The sequence below is a fragment of the Episyrphus balteatus genome, chromosome 3, assembly GCF_945859705.1.
Source record: "Episyrphus balteatus chromosome 3, idEpiBalt1.1, whole genome shotgun sequence".
NCBI lineage: Eukaryota > Metazoa > Arthropoda > Insecta > Diptera > Syrphidae > Episyrphus > Episyrphus balteatus.
The window spans coordinates 60,975,726-60,985,432 of record NC_079136.1 but is presented as its reverse complement, the minus strand read 5'-3'; the positions used below and the strand labels follow the sequence as shown (position 1 = coordinate 60,985,432).

Below are 9,707 nucleotides of genomic sequence, written 5' to 3'. Positions count from 1 at the left end.
CCTACTCTTTTTTTTCTTTTCATGTTTTTTCATACTCAAATCTCAATTTTCATCATCATCATCATCGAGGCAACTTAAAAGTAAAAAAAAAAAAATAATAAAAAGGACGAAATAAATGAAGCAAGACAGCTGAAAAAATATTTCTCAAAGCAAATTGTAAATATTTTCTTATTTATTTTTTTAAATGTTTTTATTTATATAAAACTGGACACCGAAAGCGGTTTGTTAGATCCTGAGAGAAAGTACCTACCTTTGCCTTTTTTTATTTACCACTTTATGAATTTTTTTTTTAGAAATTATTCGAAAATTTCGACTTCGTTTATATTTTATTTAACTTAAAAAAAATTATATCAAAGAATTTATACATTAATGTTTGTTTGTTTTTTTTTTATATAGGCACTTCAGCAAATGAGGTGAATAATTTTTGAAAGTGCACTGATGCTTACTTAAATTGTTAATAATCTCGTATCTCACCTGCATAAATCAGAGATTTCAAAGTAGAATTGAGTTTATAAAAAAATAAATAGATATAAAAGAATATGATGAGGTGTTGATTTTAAAAGCTTTTCACTTTATTAACAACAATTTGATCCGAAAATATGCTTCTGAATGAAGAAAAAAAATATTTCGATTGCAAATAATTCAGCAACCCAAACTCATAGAAACTTTTGGTTTTCAATTATGAATAGAGTTTAAAGAGTCTCTTTTTTTTATGTCTCATTCGATGGATTTGGAGAACGTATTTTAAAATTCCTTTTTCTTAGACAAGGGGTAGCCCTTGGATAATTTTCGAAAATAAAAAAAAAAAATAAAATAATTTGTATTTTTTTTTTTGCCAAGTAGATTTTGCATGTATGAACCCTTGTTTTTGCTATGCAGAATTGCCGCCTACATTTAGCAGTTTCTGCGTTAGTTACATATTTCCTGCATGGCATCTGCAAAAATTTTGCAATTATGAACTCAGTCCTTGTTAAAATCGAGTGTGGTCGATACAATCGAGTATCGGCGGCATCTAATTTGGTTCAAATCGAATGATCCAAAAAAGTGCCGCCACTGCTCGACCTTACCTACGTTTGCACTAGAAATTGTAGGAAACCTCGTACCAAATTGTTATTTATCTACCCAACCTACAAATGATATCCATCAAAGCATATCAGAAACTAACAAAATCAAAATGTTTTTTTATCCAGCTTCATTAAAAAAATCTCATTCTATATAAAGAAAGGCAATTTATTTCATTAAATTACATTAAAACAAAAATACATTAATCAAATAATTTCACTCGCCAAGTCACCGACACACCCTGTCATAATAAATTAACACGACTTGCGCATCAAACTTAACCCCATTGTGTCGCTGGTTCAAAGTTTCGCTGAGTGGAATGATCCGGAACATCCACCCAATGTTCCGAGCCGTCCCGTACCAACCAGCCACTGGTATCCGTTTTTGTTTCATTTTTGTATTTCTCAATGCAAAAGAAAATCCAAATATAATCGGTCGTTGTCAATTTTCCCTTCAGGATTCTGTTTCTGAAGAGGGAAGCAGCAGTTGTGGCAACAACGTGAAGGGTTGAAACTCCATAAATAGAAAAACTCGTCTTGAAGTGATCCTGAAATCAAATCAGGAAAATAATTTCACAACAAGGTTAGATTTTTATTAATCGACATCGCCCCAACAACCTAAGAAAAAAAAAACTTATCCCAACTAGGCATATCCAGTTACCCTATAGTGCAACAAGATACCAAAGTCTTCATCTGTCTTAACCGGGTTGTATTAACCCAAAATCGGATCTTGGCTTGAAAGAAAACGCCACCATCAGTAGTTTTTGATTCGAACCTAAAGGATTCTCAAATCTCAACCATCCCCAAAGTTGGTAAGACTTTCTCATCCAAAAATGTCATTCCTTAGGGAATTATTTATTAATAATTTGTACTGAAATCCATACCGATTGGCGGTTGTTATTCCGGGTTTCTTTTGGTGTTCTGGACAAAGAAATCTGGAAACTCCAGTGTTTGAGCAAAAATGATTTGTCTTGAAGAGCAACCGTCATCTGAGAATCTGAATTCTATTTCAAGTCAGATTCAGTTCCTAAGGATTCAAGAAAACCTCTGACCCAGTGTCTGTGAGAGTCTCCAAACAATCGATCCTATTGGTAAGAATCCAAAACCATAGAAATAATTAAACAAAAATGAGGTAGAGCTAACTTAAAATTTCATTTCTTAGGAATTTATGTAGAATCATCGAATAAATCTTAAAAGCGACTAAGATAACACGGTGTAACACTCAAAATATAGGCGGTCGGAGACCTATCACGTTTTATAGAGCTAGTCGCACTGATTACGAAACGGTATTTAAAAAGTCCCTAACACCCCCAAAATCTGGAGTTAGGGGTAAAAAACGGTTTTTTTGACCTTCACCTTGTAACGTTTGAATTATATAAAATTCTTCTTATTTGCAACTAGCACGTGATATTTTTATTTGCATATCTAAACCCTTACACTTATAAAAAAAAAGTTGTGAAATATTCGATTCTAAAACTTCAATACAAAAACACCGACTTTTAAATCGATTCGAAATCACAAAAGATTCCCAAAACCAAAGAACCCAAATATTCACGCGCTCTTCCTTTTAAGAATTCCACTATCAACTTTCTCTACCTCTAGGACCGATGTCTACAGACCCACCGGCCCGTCCAGGCAGGAGTCGATAGTGGTGTCCCATTGCGTTAATAACCGAAGGCTTGCTGGTTGCCATGCTTAGCTCGTCGATGGGGGGGATCTTGTTATTCGCCAAGGGACTAGGTTACTTTTTTTCAAGCCTTAATCTACGCTGTTAATCGATTGAAAATATTTCCATCTACTGAAGAGGGACCCGAATCTAGCTACCGATATCTTTTTCTTTTTTATCTTGACTTCATTTTTAGAGGAGGACAAAGATGTTTGTGTCCTCGGAGCTTTTCATTACCCACCCTTATATAATATTCCAAAAAAAAAATAATGGAATATTCCTATGCAATTACGCGCTCCATTCATGTTGGTAACGGCCCTCAATCGAAAAGGGGGAAATCTTTGACTTCCCCTCTACAACATTTTCAGGAACCTCACCCCACTCTCACTAACCTCACATCCACTTCCCGACTTAATTTCTTAAACCTTCATGATTAATATTTTACTCGTTCACTCGAAACAATAATTTTTGATTAGTGTATCAATCCAAATCGGCATTATTAATTTCGAACCCGAATTCCAAAAAAAATTATCTTTATCTTCATTTAAAAAGTCTTCAAAAAAAAAAATAATCAAAATCCAAAAATTTAACTTAACTCGATCATTCGAATTCATCGAGAGTATTTAATTTTATTTCACTTTAAATAAACATGTAAGTGACTGGTTCTTAAAATCTATTAACACTAATAAAAAAAAATATATCTTAATGTCATCACCATACATCGGTCGAAATATTCAGGTAAGTATCAATACCGTACATTAAAAAAAAAAAAAAATCAATAATTAATTTTATCTTTCCTTTTTTTTCAGAATTTTATCACTCCTGATAACCCCAATACTCGATTTCTTTTCTTTTAATTTACTATTAGGGCTGTAAAAGTAACGACAAAATGAGTACCCGCATGTATACGTTACTTTTGATACTAGTACCCGCATCAATAATATCGTTACTCGTTACTTTCGTATGCTTCGTGTGTTTCGTATGTTTCGCATGTTTCGTATGTTTCGTTACTTTCGTTACTTTCGCATGCTTCGTACTTTTCCTATATTTCATGTATTTGATACGTTTCGTATGTTTGGTATTTTAAGTATGTTTCGTACGTTCGTATAAGAGTGAAAAAAATTTTGTTTTGAAAAAAACCAAAAACAATTTGTATAATCTAAGCTACATTTGAAAGCCAAAAACATTATTTTAAGTTGCGGCGTTCTCATGTTATAAGAGTTTGAAGGTAGCTTTACTGATTTTTTTTTCGATTTTTTTTTAATCAAACGTGGAAACTTTTTTTTATTTTTTTCTATTTTGTCGACAAAACTTTGGTAATTTTTTGTTAATATCCGTTCAGTAATCTTATCACAATTCTTTAGAGACCTTTATTTCAAAAGTACATCGCTCAGATCTCGGAATATTAACACTTCAATACAACCATGTCGAACAATTTTTCATTTTTTTTTCTATTGACAGTGATTTTCAAACCTCGTTTTCTCGGCTTTTTTTTAGTTGAACATTTTGCACTGAAAATTAACAAATTTTTTCAAAAACCAAAACAATTTTGTACATTCTTAAGCTACATTTCAAGACCATTAACAAAAAGGTCATAAACACATTGGTTTCGGCATGGGTATATTTCGGCCACATAGAGAAAATACTAAAACGAAAATACTAAAAACTCAACTATACCTTGGCACTACTGTTATTATCGAGACAAAAGTAAACTCCAGATAATTATCTGGAGTTAGCATTCCGACTACGGAAATGATATCGATACGAGATGCTAAATGCGCCAAATTGAGTGTATCACTTCGTTTCGTATCTCATATATTGGATGATTTAGTATTGAAATTGGAATGGGGTCGTTACTCGTATGTTTCGTATCTCGTATGTTTCGTTACTTCAGTACCCAGTAACGAAACATGCGAGTAACGATACTATTTAGAAAGTAACGTTTCGTTACTCGTTACTGAAGCAAATACCCGCATTTTAGTAACGAATACATACGATTTGCTACAGCTCTATTTACCTACTAACTTATCATCTTTTTTTTTTTTATGTTATATGTATCTTTTCATTTAATTTTCATGTTCATATAAATTTTATACAAACATTCGCATATCAATTTTGATTTCTTTTAAATTTCATAAAAACAAATTCATATTAAATTCAATATAAAAGCAAAAAAAATTCACTTACCAAAGATCCTGAATGTTGTGCACAGCATTTGATCTGGTAGATTTTGCTAAACGGCGTTATTTGATAAATTTTCTTTTGTTATGGGTATATTAAAGGGTACCTATCGAGAATAAAAAAAATAAAAAAAAAAATCTTTACTTCACTTTAAAAAAAAGTATCTTATCGCGATGGATGGGATGTTACACCTGTCATTACTACTTAATAACTATTAATAATTTTTTTGTTTAATTATGATTCACTTTTTTTTTCTAGGATAAGGCTTTATAAAGAAATTTAAAAAATATCTTCTCTTAGAAGATCTATCTTTTACTTTAAATCTAATTTTATTAACAACACTTCGAAATTCACTTGTTGTAAATTTACTTTATGTTTTGTTATTTTTTTTTTTTTTTTTTTTTTTGAACTTCAAACTTTTTTATTTATTTCAGATTTGCTTCACAAATCAAAATTATTATAATTTAATTTCTTTTGTCAAACGGTTATGATTTAATATTTATTTTTGTATTAAATTTTCAAGTAAGTAAATATCTTTTAGCTTTCACTACTATCTCTTTAATTCTTAATCTTTATTTTCTATTACCAGCCTTATCCTTTCTTATCTTCTTTAAATTTTCTTAATTTTTTCTTTCTTTTTCTTTAATTCCAAAAATAACTTTCTAATTTAACTCCTTTTTTTTAATTTTTTATTTTTAGCTCACTTTCTTTTCAGCTCAATAAATTTTTTTAATTATTAATCTACTTTTCTTTCCCTTACTTTTTTCTTTAAGGTACTTAAACTTTCTTTTTTTCAGGTTCTTTAATTTTTTTTTTCTGTTTAATTTAACTTTTTTTTCAGATACTTTAATTATTTTTTTTTTTTCAGGTCCTTAAATTTTCTTTAATTTAACTTTTTTTTTCCAGATTAATTTTGCACTAATTTTGCCTTTTCTTTTTTTTTCTAGGGATTAATTTATTCTTTTGTTTCTTTTACCTTGATTTTTTTTTCTTTTCAAACCTTTCTTTTTTTTGTTTTAGCTTTAATTTTGAATTTGTTTTCACTGAATTGAATTAAATTTTCGTGTCGGAGAGATGACTTTAAAGATGACGTTGGAGCCACTTGACGACTCAAAAAAAAGATCTGGGTGTTACTTTAGTTTGTTCGATGATTAATTCTACTCGAATTTATTCGAGAATTTGTCCTACAACTAAAATAACGAAGGAATGAAATTTTAAATTAGCTCTATCTCATTTATATATAATTAATTTTTAGGTTTTTGAATTCTTACCGATGGGGTCGATGAATTGGAGACTTTCTCAGACACGGGGTCAGAAATTTGCTTAGACCCTGAAGAACCGAATCGAATTCGAATCCAGATTCTCTGGAGACGGTGGCTCTTCAGGACAATTAATTTTTGTTCAAACGCTGTGGATAAAACGTTTCACGAAAATTTTGTTTGCTCCTACAAAACACCGAAACTGTTTCTGGGACCAATCTTTAATGGATCCTTCCCTACAGGATGACATTTCTGTATGACACTCTGCCAAATTGCAATTTTAAGAAAAAAAAACATTAATCCTTACCACTTTTAGGGATCGTTGAGGATCTTGGAGACTCAACCACTGATGGTGATGTACCTTAAGGGTTTTGGGTTAATACACCCTGTTGTTGCGAGTTTCAAGAATTCAAGCAATTCACTTTTTGGAAGGAGACTCTAGGTTAATTCCTAATTGGGATATTTTTTTTTTTCTTTTATGTGGTTTGTGATGTCGATTGCAAAGAAAATATCTTACCTAACGGGGAAATTCTTTTTGCTGTATATTCCAGATCACTTCGACACAATCAGGATGTACTCCCGTCGACCGACGAATGCTTGCCTTGTTTGTGAAACTTGAAGGGGCAATTGGATTTCGTCGACTCTGGTCTGGGGTTGTAAATTTTTTTTTTTTTTTTAGAAAGGATCTCGTGTGGTCTGGCCGACAGGACAGAGATACCCTTTAAATATAGTCGACAACTCGACTTTGTTTCCTATACCAAAAAAAAAATTATTTAATTTTTTTACCTTCTTTCTTTTCTTTTACGTTTCGTGTATCTTTACCTTTTTTTTTTTGTTGGTTTGGGGGATGAATTGATGCTTTGGTTTATCTTTATTTATTTTGATTTGTTCTTGTTTTTTTTTTACGTTCTTATAATTTTTACTTTTGTTATATGTAGGTACTTTTTTTGTTTTTCTATGCAGGTTGGACTTCTTATTCGCACGGTGGCTCGATGGAAAAGAATTTGTCGTGTGCATTTTTGCAACACATAAACTTCATAAAAAAAATTCTTTTACATTGGGACGGATGGAAATAAAACGAAAACGGATATCAATGGCTGATCGGTATGGGACGACTCAGAACATCGGGTGGATGTTCGTGGACATTCCACTCAGCGAAACTTTCCACCCACTACACAATGGGTTTAAGCTCGATGCGCAAGTTTTTGTTAATTTATTAGGACAGGGTGTGTCGGTGATTTTATTTTTCTTTGGCGAGTGAAATTATTTGTTTAATATATTTTTGTTTTGTATTAATGTAGTGTTTGATTTTATTTTTAATGAAATAAATTGCATTTCTTTTTATGAAATGAATCTTTTATTTTTAATGAAGCTGGATAAAGAAAACATTTTGGTTTTGTTCGTTTCTGATATGTTTTGGTGGATCATTTGTAGGTTGGGTAGGTATAACATTTTGATACGAGGTTTCCTACAACCTATTGAAAAAAATCTTTTTGCCGTTGTTTTTTAATAATTTTTTTTTATTTCGATAATTTTTGTTTATAAAACTGCCCCTCCCACCTAAACGGGGGGAGATAGACCCCCCTCTCAAAGAAAAAAATATTTGTATTGAACTCCTCTACAAAAACCTGTTATTAAATCCTGGCGTCCAAGTTATCCTACTATACGTGCCAAAACAACATTTTTGTTCTATACCCAAAAGTTCGAATTTCTGTATCTGGGTTGAAATCGTAAAATTTTTTTTCTAAGCTAATTTTAAACTGATTTTCATAAAAAATACTTCGTTTGATTTATAAATAAATATTATTTTAGAATATACCTATTTTTAAAACCGCATGTTGTTGTGAAAATATATACTTTAATTTGATGTCGAAGTTGGGTAAATGACGAAGAAAATGGAATTTTTGAACTTTGACAGCTTATAAATTTTAGGTGGTTTAACCGAGTTACATGTTTTGTACATTTTTGAAAAGGTATATTTATCTCCTATCAGAAACTGTAAAAAAATCGAAAATGGGTAAAAATTTGACGAAGCTACATAGATTTTTTTCAATGGGTGAAGGTCTAAAAAACCGTTTTTTACCCCTAACTCAAGATTTTGGGGGTGTTAGGGACTTTTTAAATACCGTTTCGTAATCAGTGCGACTAGCTCTACAAAACGTGATAGGTCTCCGCCCGCGTATATTTTAAAACCTCATTTTTGTAACACCGTGTTATCTTTCGAGCCGTCAAGTGGCTCCAACGTCAATGTAAAGGCCATCTCTTCGGGAGATAGTAATAATCCAATTTAGTGACTAACGACAATCAAAATTAAAGCTAAAAAGAAAAAAAAGGTTTGAATTAAATTTAAAAAAAAGAAAGAAACAAAAATTAAGGTAAAAGAAACAAATTAAATTTATTATTTAATCCCTAGGAAAAAAAGTAAAATAATAATTTCATAAGAAAAGAAAAAAAAAAGATTTAATTAAAGAAAATGAAAGAACATAAAAAGAAACAAAAAATTTAAAGAAAGTTAAAGTACCTAGAAAAAAAATTAAGGGAAAGAAAAGAAAGTTAGATAAGGAATTTAAAAATAATATTGAAACAAAAACAAGTGAACCTGAAAAGAAAGTGAAAATAAGCTAGAATTAATAAAACAAAAAGTAAAAGAGCAAAGAAATATAATTTGAATTAAAGAAATATAAAATAACAAAAGAACAATATTAAATTAATATAAAGAGATAATAGTTTTTAATAATTAAAAAAAAAAAAAAAATATTAAATAATAATCGTTTGATAAAAGAAATTAAAGTATAATAATTTTGATTTTAAAGCTAATAGCCCAGGGAAATTAGTAAATTAAATCGCATTTTTCGCGGGACAAATTTTTTTTCATGGAATGTGTTCGGGTGGTTGTCCTTATCATAAAAGTCAATTTGTTGGGATAATTGGAGGTTGGGAACAGCCGCCATCTTGGAAAAGAGATTGGTATCGTTTTTATTGAATAGCTCCATTGTTATTCATTTAAACAAAAATTGACAAAGGTAAGACTTATTAACAATAAAATTATCTAAAAAATGATATACAAAACAATTCCGTGAATTGATTAAATAAAATTTTATAGTTGGTCAAAGTGCGGGTTTGTATCGCAAGGTTGGGGCAAAATGATATTTGTTCATATATCTGACAAACTTTTGATTTGTTTGGATAATTCTTCAAGAATGAATTATAGTACTTATAATTATCTATAAAATGAGCCCACAATCGTTATTGTAACCATCGTATTGTAGAAGTAATCTAACTCCAAAACTCTCCATGTACTAGTCAAAAGTAAGAAAAAAGCTTGTTTTTTTGCTAATAGGCCGAGCAAATTTTGGGAGTAGAGGTATAACAAAAATATAAGTACGCAGTTTTGCAGCCATACGCGTCTTAATATCGATTTCAAAGGTCTGACTACTCCAATGTTGTGCTTTGTACGGTTTTCGGGGGGTTAAATAGCGTACGTTTTCCAGTTAATGTGAATGGGCTAAATTTATACTATTTGAAATTTTAAATATAAAA

The 9,707-nt window shown here is 30.6% G+C and overlaps 1 long non-coding RNA gene across 1 annotated transcript; it reads left to right on the top strand.

Moving 5' to 3' along the window:
* Positions 1–5,724: 5,724 nt before the first annotated feature.
* Positions 5,725–7,516, top strand: LOC129915285 (uncharacterized). The gene is made up of 2 exons (XR_008772272.1): positions 5,725–6,421; positions 6,484–7,516. It is a non-coding gene; the product is annotated as an uncharacterized LOC129915285 (long non-coding RNA).
* Positions 7,517–9,707: the final 2,191 nt, after the last annotated feature.